Raw genomic sequence first — 15,842 nt, 5'->3', positions numbered from 1 at the left:
ACTTCTAATCGAAATAAACGTGGAGAAACGTCTCCATACGTAACAAAGATAAAGTATTTTTTATTCGAATCGTTATTTAAATTATTTTTTATCTAAATAATGCCCAACTCTGCCTATGGCATACCAAAATGACTGGCATTCAAACGGAAAGAATATCCGTCTCCGATATAATGTTGCACGGAGAAGCGGGCAGTGAAACTCGAGAACCGTCGTCGCCGAGGAGTGGGCCACACATTGTCGGCTATATCGGTGTGAGATCAGAAGACCACTTCTAATCCAATTACAAAACTTCTTTATTTTTCGTTATTTTTTTATGAAACTTTTACCAACATATTCGTGGCATTTTTCTGGTTAAAATGGAACCAAATATGATATAATTCCGATGATATTTACTTGTGTAACAAGCGATAAAAGTTTCGAACACAGAGAAGGACAGCGTATGGAAGGAAAGAGCTGCGACGAGTCGCGGCCGCTGGCACAGACCAAAGTCCGCGTGAGCGCAGGAATTTAAATGAAAAATTCAACTTCTTTATTATTAATTATTTTTTATGGGACTTTCACCAATATATTTGTGGCATTATTCTGATTAAAACGATACCAAACGCGATATAATTCGGATCACATTTACACTAATTTCCCGTTAATATAATTGTAATGGGAAGTAACTTTCATCGTTCATTACACACGTAAACATCATCGAAATTATATTATATTATATTGAAGCTTCGAATATAAAAAAGTATTTTTATTCGTCGGATAAATTCTCATCTAATATAATTATTTATTCGATACTCCTCCAATAAAGATGCGTTTTTTTATTCGAACTTCCAAATAACATGTTACGTATGGAGACGTTCTCCACGTTCATTTCGATTAGAAGTTCTAATCTCTTTTCTGAGAACGAAAAGCGTCCCAACAGGCCCCTTTTATTAACGAAAGATACTGTATGCCTCCTTTATATGAAAATCTTTAGACACTCCCTTCTGGCATTCGGTAATTAATATTCTGATAGGAAATAGCCCGTATAACCTTCATTAACCCCTTTTTAACGAAAATCTAACTGAGGCCTGGTTTTCATTAGAACTGACAAAAAATGTGACTGTGACCCTACGTACATTAAATCTTAAACAGAGTACCCCTTTCATTTTCAAGGTATATAAGCCCGTTCATTTTCATCCTCTTTGGTTAGTTGAGAAGCGGTTCAATCGAGATTCAAACGCGATTCAGTACTCGTGCAGTCACGTCGCGTTAATTCTAGTGAGATCGGGTTAAAGTCTCTTTCGAATCAAAACGTAACCTTATAGATTCCGTTAGGTCGGTATATATTCTATTTGGCATCCAACAATCGCTCTCCAACCCCGCATTGCCAGTGCGTCAACACCGTGCATTATAGGTAACGATTTCTCAAATCATACACTTACTACATTCACTCGCGACACAAACAACTACATTTGTAATTATCTTAAATCAGAATGCACTTGGAACTGTTACAGAAATATGTAAGATCACCCTTTCGATGAAGTATCGAATGCGTTTTATGACACGAGCGAGTGGAATCCGTTTCTTTTGAGTTTAGTGCACACTGCGTGTTTAGCCTTCCTTCAATTAGTTTTGGAGGCAGGTCTCTGGAAGTTGTGGATGCATTCGCTTGTACGGTCTGGCTTGCGATTCAATAGCGATTGTCAGCGTACCATACAACTTCAGATGTGACACAGAACACAGGTAAAGGACTAAAATGTGGAAACACTTTTGTTTTTTCAATGATCGTCGCAAAAAATTGTTCTTCTTTAAATATGGATTGTACTATGGTTGTAACGATCGCGGTTCGGGAGAGCATGCCGGCTCAGTCGGCCGTCCGGGGTCCATGAGCCGCGAATGAGGAGACGTGTTTCGGCTGCGTATAGCGTATATTTACTTAGTGACGAATGACAGATGTGGCTTACTGGCTACGGCGACGGCTTAATAATTACGGTGTAACGGCGACGGCTTAATATCTACGGTGTAACGGCGACGGCTTAATATCTACGGTGTAACGGCGACGGCTTAGTATCTACGGTGTAACGGCGACGGCTTAGTATCTACGGTGTAACGGCGACGGCTTACTATCTACGGTGTAACGGAGACGGCTTAATATCTACGGTGCAACGGCGATGGCTTAATATCTACGGTGTAACGGCGACGGCTTACGGCGGACGCGCCTGGTCGGACGGTGGCGCCGGCGGACGCGCCGGTGCATCGGGAGGGCACCTGCCCGAGGACGGGAGTGGGGGAAGACGGCGTCGCGGCACCCCGGGGCCTCAACGGCCTGCACGAGGGTTCGTGCCTAGAGGCTCTTTCGCCCGGCGCTCCTGTTACGCACTCCGCGCACCGGACAGAGCAGGATGGTCGCCGTTCTCGCTCTCCGTACAACGGCGGGCTGGCGGGGAGCGGGTTATGCTCGACGGGAGCGGCGCTCGCCGCGGTCACCGTCGGACCCGTTGGAGGAGGGAGAGAGGCAGAGGTGCGAAGCAGTCTCGAGGTCGGAGTACGGTGGTCGTTCATATATTCTACTAGTAGACCCGTGTAGCTCGTCACCCGGACTGATTTTCCCCGTTCCCGGTGGCGGTACTTATCCCCGTGGCCGATCATCTTTACTCGCGAGAGCGGCCCGTCGCGGCGTTGGCCCTCTCGCGGTCGCGGTTCGTACTGGCGCGGCGCGCCTACGGAAGGCTCGCGTCGCGATCAGGATCGTTACATGGTATTGAGTTGTAAAAGAGTGTTGAACAGAGTTGCAATGCAGCCCATAAAAAATTAGTAGAACGGTGAAATAAAGAGTAAACTAGAATTGTTTCGAGTAAAATTATTTACAAATAGTTCTAATCTGTTTTAAAAGTCATCTAGTAAAAATTTTATGGTGCTGGGTATGGAAAAAATATTCATTCATGAAAGAAAAATTTTTTTAATTAATAATAATAGTAGCTAATATATGAAAAAATTTAAGTTAGTGTTGATGACAATAGCTCATTATTAAATTAATATTCAGCTTGGTCGCTTTTAAATTTCGATATGAGATCTGTATTTGTTCGAATTTTTCCGGGTTTTCCATTTTTTACAACTAAAGTTTCCAATTACAAAATTGGAAAAGATAAAATACGTATCATTACAATTAATGTTATACTTAATTTATATTAATTAGAGATTTTGTACACAAGATAATGTTAGTTACATATTTCATATAAAACAATTAAGCTGTACGTTCTAATCCTGGTTAAAACAATAATGTGCGTCCGGTTTTATGCTAGAATACGGCCCGGTTTTGTTCCAGGAAAGACGGCCCGGTTCTGTGCCATGCTAAAACGGCGATGTCACGAAAGTGGAAACGCCGAAACCCCGGGCGTGAGCACTCTCATTCCTCTCTGCCTATACCTCGTCTGTGCTATTATTATTGGGAGAAAGAAGAATACAGAAGTAAGCATTAATATTATAGCAGTGATACCTAAACATCCTAATGCTACTTCTTTTAATAATCCTCCGTTTTTCTTTTTATTATTAAGGCTTTGATATATTTCATGAATGTAGTGTTGTTAGTATTATTCGCTCGGCGAGAGTTGGCACGAGAAACTCGTAGGTACCACGTGGTGCTCCCACTACGCGCTACACGTCTTCCGCGATTGGCCGAATCGCTCAACGAAGACAGCAAACGAACGTATTGAGTGTGACTGCAACAGAGCGATGTCGCGTGGCGACGCAACGCTGAGCTCAGAACGTTGGCGTAATTCTATTGTGCGTGCACGGAAAACAGTTCCATGGAAACCTATTTTCCTTGCACGCACTGCAGGGATCCATCAACCCACGCTTGAAATTTATGACTTTTTTATTAAATTTAAGACTCCAGTCTTCACGGTTAGTGAGAATCAGAGAATATCATGTGCCCCACATAGTTTACGCGGATCCTACTTATTTACGCCTATGTCGACCTTCCCCGCCGGGAGTAAAGCGTAAGAGTGGGATCCGCAGCTTTGCGTCAAGAGTGGGGACTCGCCGTTCCCCCTGCACCCCACTGACGAAATTCTGTGCCAACTCTCGCCGAGCGTACAATATAGTCTTCTAGTTCTTTTGAAATCTCAGCCTTTAATTCTTTTACCTCATTTTCTAGTATAGAATAGTATTTTTGCTTCAATTGATCACTCAATACTGATTTACCGCCACTAAGAACATTTAAAATGTCTTGTTTGCATGCTTCAATTTTTTTAGAAATTTTAGAATTGTTTTGTAGCTCCGCTTCTTGTATATCTTCATCCATTTTGGCCTGTAATTTTTTACTGATCTCACCAAAATCTTTAGATAAATTCCTGTGAACAAGGTATTTTAATATAATAGGTAAAGCTAGTGCATGTCCTCTATAAAGTGAAGATAAAAGCTGCAAAGCGAAAGAATTAGGTATTGCTTCTCTTGGTAGAGTTAGAGTTTCATCGTATTCATGTTCGATAACTAACTTTACTGAAGGTTCTTTGAACCTTTTTCTATCATCTATATGAAATACCCTTTTAGCAAAGAAGTTTTCTAATTTCTCAAAAGGACAACAGTTTCTCTCTAATTTTACTTTTATAGTACTGCTTAACATTGCAACCTCACTAATTATTTTATGCACACAGTTTAACACTATTTTAATTATTTGTCAAAAGAGTGTAATTATTAACTATAATATTTAATTAACAAGGCTGTGTTTTTTTTTTAATAAGAAGCAATCTAAGATAGTTGGCTGCTATAGTTAAAATGGCTTAGGTTTACCTACAATTTGAGAAACAACAAAGGGCGTAGCCGATTAAGATGGTCAAAACTGCCCTTAGAGGTTTTTCAATGATTAATGAACCATTCGAAAGCTGACCCAGAAAAACCCCTCTGAGCAAAATTTCAACCCCCTATCTTGCCCGTGAGGGTAGTTACAGGGTAAATTAGATTTCGCGCTTCTCCGCGCATTTCCCACACTCTGATGCTTCCTAAAATTCTGAAAAAAATGTGGCATATTTTGGATCCTAGGACAGATTTTTGAGAATTTTTTCAGATTTTTTTCTTGCAAACTGTGGTCGTAAAAAATGAAAAACCTCAACAAAATCGGAAAAATGTACATTTCTCAAAAATATGAAAACATGCTATTTTGCTGTTTAGTGCCCCGATAAAGTACCATAACAGGCAGTGTCCTCAATTTTTTTTAGATTTTTTCTTGTGGGCACTTTTTGTCCAGACAAGAAAAACCGAATTTTTTCGCCGTTTCTGCTATTAGGAGGAAAGTTACACTTGTTGGTTTTATCGCAGGTATATATTAAGTCATTTTAAACATTATTACATTGAAACAAGTAAGTGTCTGACCTAAGAAATGTTTTAAGAGAAAAAATGGATTGTATTTTGTGCGATATATACCAGAATGTTCGTAACGTTTACAACATCGCCGGTTGGCACAGCGGTTAGGGCGTCGGACTACGGAGCGGATACGCTGGTGTTCGAATCCCGTCGGTGGGAAAGTTTTTTTCCATACGTCATCTTTATTTTTTCAATTTCTTATATGGTTTATTTATGTGATTTTAACAATATTTTTTTAATGTTTTAAAAATATTGAGGTAACATTTTTAACTAACTTTTATTTATATCACTCCGATTTTACTTCGAATTTAATGATATTATTTTCTTGGATTAGGCAATAAATTAATATTTGTATTATTGTGTTCGTCCACGATTTCTGCCAGATATGAAATTGCTTGTGAAAATTGGTAAGATTCCGTGAAAAGAATTTTTAAATCTACTTCTGTCATTTCCGGAAAATCAAGAGTATCTACCGAGGATACTGTTTGAAATGGAGTTTTTTGCAGTTCCAATTGTTTCCAATTTTTGGAAAGGTTTTGTTGTCTACTTGTTTGTGTAGGAGCTGGTACTTTTGACCTAGTATACTATGAATTGCCTCTGCATCCCACCGAAAATAATGAACTTCCTGATCCGTATCATAAATGTCCACAGAACAAGTCTTTCATTCAAGTAACTATAAACGGGAATTACTTCCTCATGTACCTTACAATAAAGAGGAATGGCTTAGGCTTATTTGTACCTGATACCTCACTTTCAAAATAGTGGTAGTATGTAGCCCTTTTCTCTCAATTTGACAAAAACCAATACTTTGCTGCGTGTTATTTATTCAGAGTTCTTCTTATTATCTCCCTAATTTCTGAAGACGCAAGGCTTAGAAACTAGATTAATGAATTTTAATATTAACAATGTTAAAAAGGACCGCAATGATGAACATATACAATTAGAGAATCGAGGAAATAATAGATACTGCGAAACTATTTTTGTATGTATTTTAGTTAAAAATGTTATCTCAATATTTTTAAAACATTAAAAAAATATTGTTAAAATCACATGAATAAACGATATAAGAAATTGAAAAAATAAAGATGACGTATGGAAAAAAAACTTTCCCACCGACGGGATTCGAACACCAGAATATCCGCTCCGTAGTCCGACGCCCTAACCGCTGTGCCAACCGGCGATGTTGTAAACGTTACGAACATTCTGGTATATACCGTACAAAACACAATCCATTTTTTCTCTTAAAACATTTTTTAGGCCAAACACTTACTTGTTTCAATGTAATAATGTTTAAAATGACTTAATATATACCTGCGGTAAAACCAACAAGTGTAACTTTCCTCCTAATAGCAGAAAAGGCGTAAAAATTCGGTTTTTCTTGTCTGGACAAAAAGTGCCCACAAGAAAAAATCTAAAAAAAAATTGAGGACACTGCCTGTTATGGTACTTTATCGGGGCACTAAACAGCAAAATAGCATGTTTTCATATTTTTGAAAAATGTACATTTTTCCGATTTTGTTGAGGTTTTTCATTTTTTACGACCACAGTTTGCAAGAAAAAAATCTGAAAAAATTCTCAAAAATCTGTCCTAGGATCCAAAATATGCCACATTTTTTTCAGAATTTTAGGAAGCATCAGAGTGTGGGAAATGCGCGGAAAAGCGCGAAATCTAATTTACCCTGTAACTACCCTCACAGGCAAGATAGGGGGTTGAAATTTTGCTCAGAGGGGTTCTTCTAGGTCAGCTTTCGAATGGTTCATTAATCATTGAAAAACCTCTAAGGGCAGTTTTGACCATCTTAATCGGCTAGGCCCTTTCATTTTGTTCGAGAAGGTATGAGAAATAATAATATAATTGTAACTCATGTACCTAGCGAAAGAATGCGTGCGGACTTCTTAACGAAAGCTCTGAGTGGACCCAAATTATACGAGAATGTTAAAGAAATCATAAAGAGTGATTAGCAATAAACACAAGAGGGGTGTGTGTGAGGTTATTTTTATTGTATGTGTGAGGTTGTAAGATGTTTGCAACAAGAGGGCGCAGTGAGCGGGGACCGCGAGCCGCGAGCGTCGCACGTAGCACGCGGCCCTGTTCGTGTTCGACCCTTAGAGAGAGTGCATAGAGAGTGTCTAGAGAGCCGTAGATAGTTGTAGAGAGTGTATGACTATTCAAACTTATTGTTTAAATATATTAGCTCAATATTTGATCCACCTTTTTTATGCCTCCCACAAAGTGGACAGATCGCATATTTTTTCTCCTGGGTTATCAAACTTCGTTACAAACACTAACATATCAGATTTCACTTTTGTACTGGTTGAATCAGCACAATCAATACACATTGTTTTATTCTTGCTATATTCCCCTTTTAATCCATATTCCAAGAGTGAACTTTCAAGAATAGGGGTGCTTAAAGTCTTCAAAATTAATTGTACCATAAGAATTATTAATAGACTATTGACAACATATAAGCGTAACAATGGCTTTACACTATCTATATAATAAATACGCTAAGTCAAAAATTGAGCTGTAGAAACAATACTGCAACTTTATTGCATTCCGTCTATAGTAACTTAAAATAGCACGCTTCAAGGTTATAAGCCTACTGCTGGTCACTTTACATCAATATTTTTGACGTATTATTCTGACTTGGGTACAGTTACATGTAATACTCCGTCTGAAAAATTAGCAGATACCTTATCTTGCTCTACATTTACTGGAAGCTGAATAGACCTATACAAAGAGCCATAGTACCTTTCTCTATGGTAAAACTGCTTATCGTTTGACTCATTATCACATGTTTTTTCACCCTCAGACCGCAGACTTCGGCCTACCTCCAGTCTACCACGTTTGCACTGCACTAGCATTTATGGTAGCGGCCCGGGACAAAATTTACAACACCTTACCGGGCCCAGGTTTATAACGTCTTTCCGGACCCATCGAATGAGGGTGTCACGTGGCCACCTCGGCACAAGGTTGTAACCGTTTTCTTTCGACTATTCTCTATTGCCGTATCTTTATTCGCGATCGTCCCGACGCGTCCGAGCGATCTCGCCCGCTATATCGAGGACCCTCGCAACACACGCACACGCTGCCGATTTCTCGGGAGGCGCACACGTATGCCGACTCGTGCAAGGCTACGATCGTTCAGCCAACCCTGAGGAGAACATCCGTGATCACTTCGCAGTGGGTCGGAATGTTCTTCGGTATTGGAGGAGCGATTTTGACCGCACCAAATCCTTATCGTCGTGACTCCGCCGGGCGACTGGGGTCGTCGTAACACCCGTACACCAAGCCGAGAATTCGGGGAGTATGCACGAATGACGAATCGTACAAGACCTTTGCTCACACGGCCAACCCTGAGGACTGCCCCGTCGTCACTATTCAGTGGATTCGGGTACACTCCGGTGTTGGTGGAGTGAACTAGGCAATACGGAACCCGTCCCCGACCGGCCGCGCTTCCACGCGAGGTCCTGGACGATCGCCGACCACGCGCACGCTGTCGCCTCCTCACGAGGAATGCGTGCGAGGGAAAAACGTATCGATGTTGAGCTTCCGACAGTGAAATAGGGACGGCTACGACCCTTGTAAGATAAGGTTCGTGCCTCCAGGCACTGGAAGACGGAGAGGTTCTAACTACCTTTGAATTATTCGGAGACGATGTTGGAGGTAGAAGTAAGATATATTCTGGCGTTTGATGCGAGTACAATATTCGCTATGTGGTGTTTGCCGGATGTACACTGTTCGTAGTTTGCGCCTAATCTATCGCGACTTCATATAATCGTGCCACCACGTAGGCATTTACACGAGCCCTGTTCTGGCTCCACGTCTGGGTCCCTTTCTTACACGATCGTCGTACATTGCTCACGTCACGCTGTCTCGGAGGTTACGCGTGTTCGTCGTGATTCTCCCGAACGAACGTGAGTCGTCGTAGCATACGAGCACTAGCTGATTACTCAGGAAAAGTGCCCGAATGACGACACGTACGAGGCGTCGGTCAGACAGCCGACCCTGAGGATCGCCTCCGTCGTCACTATTCAGTGGGTTCGGAGGCTTTCCAGTGTCGGTGGAAAGACGTTAACCGTACTGACTCTTTACGAAACGTATCGCGAGTTACGAACCGTATCGCGAATTCCCGCACAAACGTATTCCGAAAGACGCGAGAGAATCAACTTTCCGTTGTCAAGAATTCGACTCGGGAACGATACACTTGCCTTCGTCTCGTTGTAGTTATTATTTGATTAATAGCTACGGCCGTTGATTGCCGCCTGTAGGATTTTATGGGCCCGTGTCGTGCGGTTTGCACGACACTTCCTTAGTTTGAGGTTAGCACGAGACGAAGGAACGCAGTCGGTTTGACTGTATCGCTCCTGAGTCGGTTTGACTCGCTCGCTGCGTACCGGACAGCCCGAATTTTGCGAGATCCTATCTAGATCGCGCCCAGACGTAGAGTGTTCCAGTTTCGTCGCGCATCGACCTCATTCGATCCGTATCGCGTGGGGATCGATGCGCGCGCATGCTAATTAGTGGGGGATCCTGCGATCCTTCATTAAGATAAGAATGGCAGGACGACCAGGAAGGTCGTGGTGGGGGCCCGCGTTGATCATGTGACGCGCCGCCTGAACGATATGTAATCGATACGGTTACAAGGTCACCCTCCCTTTGGCAATGGTAGGCGTCAACGAAGAGCAATTACAATGAGTGACCAATCACAAACAAATTAGAAGACGGAGATTCCCAGACCCCACCCACACCGAGACTAGCTGCAAGGAGACAAGAGACGACAAGACCAGTCAACCAACTAGCCTCGAATAAACCAGTACTCCTCCGAGCAACCGTAGAGTCGTAGTCCACCACCAAATCCGCGTATTTCTTTTTATTTCTTCGGTTCTGTTAACGTCAGAGTCGAAAGTGCAAACCGACACGCACAAGAGTGTTCCTTGCACCAGCTGCACCATTCAAAAGGTGCACGACTAAACACTTAACTATCAAGTTATTGCCAGATATACTAATGTCTATATTTTCTTTCGAGATACCTGGCAGCTCTAATGACAAGCAATAGCTTTTTTTGTTTCATAAAAATTGCAAGCTGGTAATAGACTGCCTTTTCTGGAAAGCTCTGAGTTCCATCCTGTGAAAAAGCTATCAAATATGTCATCAACGGCTCTTTGTAATCTTCTCACACTAAAGTTATCACGATTATTATTTTTATTTGAATGAACTACATTACTCATGTTGCACCGCCTTTTACTAATACATTTATTAAGTAATCATTCCACTTACTAATTTCAATCTGTATCGGCAAAATAAAGTCGATCACCGGTACTCCCGTCACCTCTCCTCTCCGCCGCTGTCTCCAAACAGACGGCGCTCACCGCGGAGCGCCGACGTCATCGTGTCGTCACACACGTAACCGTCACCGAGCGAACACGGCAAACAGCCGTCTTCCAAACAAGTCTTGCTTCAGCGTTCTCAAGCTACTGACGATTTGTTAAATCATAACATACCGCGTTATACTCCTGTATCTTCGGCCTGCGTCATAGCGTTCTCTTCTGTGTATTGTCTGCCTGCGTTTGGTCGTTAAGTTGCCCGGGGCTTTCTTTTTCGCGTACTGTGTAACATTGTTTATCGTCGTCGTCAAATATACGTTTCGTTACAACCGCGTGTATACTCCTCCTGTCTAGACTCCTACACATTTACATTCCCGTTGAGCGCGTGTACACAATCCTAAATCTAAAGTCAGAACTTTTGTTAAATGTGAAAAGTTGTTCCAATGTACTATGACTTGATTATGAGAAAATATCTTATTTGGATTACCATGGGTAATGCTATAAACTAGATTAATTGTAGTACATAGAGTTCTTGCATTCCTCCCATTTCTTCGATTATTTTCTTCATCTTCATTTGATAAGTATTTCACTTTCCAAACTTACCTCCAATGGTTTATTTAACACTCCCCAACTTTGAGTACACTAAATTTGCTCATTTTCCCTTAACTTGATTCGTATACTTTTTTTAAATATTCCCATAAAACCTTTAAAATAATCTTTAAATTACTAAAGCTATTACTTAATGTTGAAAGTAGCTAATTCTGCTATTCTTCATTAACTTAAACGTACTGTACTTGAGATAAATTTGAGGTAATCACTACATTATTAATATTAGTATTAGGATTACTGATGCTAAGAGGCTTACAAGCATCCATCAAAATTTTTAAGTCTTCGTCATTCAGGTAACTAAATATTTTTTCAGTACAGTCATGTGGTAACTCAGGAAAGTTGTTAAAGAGAAGATGGAAAACTTTATTGCTGTTCGAGATTGGCGCGCGAACGCCATATTGCCTCCGCGACACCGCGCGATCCCGCCAAATAGGAATCGCGATCCGACGGATACACCGGCCAATAAGCGGCGCGCGGAATTTGCGTGCCTGCCGAATCGCGGGCGCAATTGGCCAAATTCCTTCTCGATCTTTCTGGAACGGTCGCGAATGTTAAACCACAGACGAGGTACAGGAGTAGACCAATCACCCAATGTATTTTTTTGTCTCACCTCCGCGGGGCTCTAGAGCCCCCTTACCATTTTTGTGTCACATCCTACCGTATCGGTCGGAACTAATATTGTGGAACCAATATCACAGATGAGATGTAGGAGTACGACAGTCACCTTATTATACTGTTTCATGTCGCACGATATGAAATACCGAGTAATCTTAATTAGAAATCTGAATGAGAATCGAGTATCTTGTATACTTCGAATAATCATGCATAAAAGTTACTTTCACATGCTTTAAAAGTTACTCTGCATCTCGATTACTATTAGCCATTTTTACTAAAAAGATTAGGTGGTAAGATAGCCAAGAGGGTATTCGACAGTATCATTGGTAAGAGGAGTTCAAAAGTTATTCTGTACCTTGAGTTCTATCATCTATCTTTACTAAAAAATTAGGTGGCAAGATGGTCAAGGGAGTGCTTGTCGACATCATTAGCGAAAGGAATTGTTATAAACATTAAACAGCCAGAAATAATCAATTTAACAGTGAATTGCGTACGATAAATTAATGCGTGCGAATACTCATAGCTTAAAAGTTATTCTATATCTCGGTTTCTATGCTATATCTCTGGCAATTTATTTTTACTAAATAATTAGATGGCATTGTTACGAGCCAGGGCTATGAGCGACGCGAGAGGCCGGCGAGAGGATTTTTACCCCAGGAATATGGTTTCAATTGTTAGTTAGGTACGCGGACGCACCCGATACGAAATCGAGGAGCCGCTAGGATAGTTGACGTCGAGGACGCACCTGATGCGAAATCAGGGAACCTCTGGGAGGTTGGTGTCAAACGCAGACGCACCCGATGCGAAATCGAGGAGCTACTAGGAGGATGAAACTTCGTGCACGCACCCGATGCGTAATCGGGGAGTCACTAGGGAACACGCGGCGAACCCGATACGAAAGGAGGTTGTATAAGAGCGCGGACGCACCTGATGCGAAATCAGGGAGCTGCTAGGATACGGAAGAACCCAATGCGAAATCGGGGATCCGCTAGGATGGTATAATTTCGTGGACGCACTCAATGCGAAATCGAGGAGCCACTAGGTTGAAGAAATCTTTGTTGAATTGAATTTAAGTATTAGTAAGCCTCGTAACTTCTATATAATTTAATTGATACAATCCGAGCGGTTAGATTGTATCGTGTGGGAACGTTCAATTATTATATTAGGATTTTAGGCAATAATTAAGGGTACGCGAGTTAACAAACAAGACAATTTATTCTGAATTGAAATTATTACAAGTGTTGTTGTTTGTGTCGCGAATGAATGTAATAAATGTACAATTAGAGGAATTGTTTACCTATGTTGCACGGTGTTGACGCACTGGCAATGCGGGGTTAGATGGCGATTGTTGAATGCCAAATAGAATATATACCGAACTAACGGAATCTATAAGGTTATGAATTGATTCGAAAGGGACTTTAACCCGATCTCACTAGACTTGACGCGACGTGACTGCACGAGTACTGAACCGCGTCTGAATCTTGACTGAACCGCTTCTCGACTAACCGAAGAGGATGAAAACGAATGGGTTTATATACCTTGAAAATAAAAGGGGTACTCTGTTTAAGATTTGATGTCGCGTAGGGTCACGGTCACATTTTTTGTCACTTCTAATGAAAAGCAGGCCTCAGTTAGATTTTCGTTAAAAGGGGTTAATGAAGGTTATCCGGGCTATTTCCTATCAGAATATTGATTAACGGATGCCAGAAGGGAGTGTCTAGAGATTTTGATATAAAGAAGGCATACAGTATCCTTCGTTTATAAAAGGGGCCTGTTGGGACGCTTTTCGTTCTCAGAAAAGAGATTAGAAATTCTAATCGAAATAAACGTGGAGAACGTCTCCATACGTAACAGCATGATGGTCAAGAGAGTGCTTGTCGACATCATTAGCGAAAGGAATTGTTATAAACATTAAACAGCCAGAAATAATCAATTTAACAGTGAATTGCATACGATAAATTAATGCGTGCGAATATTCGTAGCTTAAAAGTTATTCAGTATCTCGTGTTATATAATTATTTTTACTAAATAATTACATGGCAAGATGGTCAAGGGAGTGCTTGTCGACATCATTGGCGAAAGTAATTGTTATAAACATTAAACAGACAGAAATATCAAATTTATCAATAATTACTATCGCGGCGATCGAAATCTAGCGAAGTTAGTTTGGGGTGGGGGGAGTTGCGCACCGCGTATCGCGCACCTGACCTCGGCGGCCGCGCTCAGTCAGTCGAGGTGCGCATTCAGGAGGGAGCGGAAGTGCTCCGGGACCAGAAGGGCGAAGGACCTTGGAGTTGATCAGAGGTTCTCCAGAGCTGCACTGGCCCAACCTGGCCTACTCAAAAAATACGTTACAAATCATGGAAATACCAATATGTTTCATACGTAATAATGTTCAAGAGAATATATACTTACCAGCAAATGCATCTGTCATCACAGTCGCAGCGGCCACTCTTTGCACCGTCCTCCCTACACTTCTTAACGCAAAGCCAATCTCCGCCCCATTGACAGACAAGTACTGGTTGTACAGCATCTCCGTTTTCGGTTGCCTCAACCAGAGTTGGGCAAAATATTTATCTAAATAAAAATTTCGAATAACGAATAAAAGATAAAAAAATTTTTATTCGTTATTCGAAGGTTCGAATAAAAAAGGTATCTTTATTCGACGAGTATCGAATAAATAGTTTTATTCGACGAGAATTTATCCGACGAATAAAGATAATTTTTTTTATTCGAACTTCGAATAATTTTTTCATCTTTTATCTGTATCTTTTATTCGAAGGCTTCGAATAAATCTTCGAATAACTTTTGCCGAGCGCCGAGCTTCAAAGACCCAGCGACGACAGACGACATACAATGTAAGCGGATGGAGAATCGCGCACGAATGAAAGTTTAAACTTCAAAGACCAGCGACCGACCAACAGCCTACAATGTAAGCAGATGGAGAATCGAACATTATTGGCAATTTATGCTTTTATGTTTTTAATCAGAACAATATTGTTAATACGAATGAGTTGTAGACCTTATCCCGATCAAAATGAGTCCAAACACGACATCATTTGGACTGTTTTTAATAAGATTGTAATTTTTATCGTAACATTACGTATCAGTGAAACTTGTTCGATTACACTCGAATTTGACCTCATTTTCATCAAGAAAATCCCCTTCACTCGCTCATCACAATTTTATGAGGATATATTGAAAAATCTAAAAGTTTAAACTTTCATTCGTGCGCGATTCTCCATCCGCTTACATTTGTTACGTTCCGAACAACTATTGTTATTTTCTAAAACCATTTTGGCTTTATCCGTCGGTAGCACTGTGGTTGATAATTCTTGTAATTGTGGGATTTCCCTAATTGATCACAGTGCGGCCTTTGACGATGTATAATATTTTAGATTATTCCGCGGTAAATGTATTTATATAAGGAATACCCTTCTTGGAGTCAACGCCGTCCGAAAACATGTAATTTTAGCATAACGAAGCGACTTCCCATAAGTATAATTAGATAGGACAAAGGAAGAGACAACGACGCCCCGCTCGTCACCTTGTTTAGTAATAAGCAACCTCGTCAGTCAGGCCGTAAACATAAGGCGAATATACCAACGGTCGAGGAGAGGCTGGCTTGCGTGGATATCAAATATAGCAACGTAAAGGTGTTTAACGGTACACGCCTCGTGCGGGAAGCGCGGCGAGGCGTGCGAGCCCTCCCCGGATTGGCTCAGCGGCCAGGGTTCTGTGGGGAGGGGGAAGGACAGGTGATCAAGTGAAACACCCGGTTGCAGTGAAAAGAACAAAAGAATATTTATTTATGTTAGGGCCAATTAGCCGGTTTCCGGGTTACCGATGGATCCGGTCCGGGTCGGTCCGGCGTTCTGGTCCGTCTCTCGGCCGGCCTGGTACATGAAAAGAAACTATATGGGTGGACGCTCGACGCGTAATGTATACTT

This window comes from Halictus rubicundus, unplaced genomic scaffold (assembly GCF_050948215.1).
Source record: "Halictus rubicundus isolate RS-2024b unplaced genomic scaffold, iyHalRubi1_principal scaffold0020, whole genome shotgun sequence".
NCBI lineage: Eukaryota > Metazoa > Arthropoda > Insecta > Hymenoptera > Halictidae > Halictus > Halictus rubicundus.
This window is presented reverse-complemented; position numbering follows the sequence as displayed.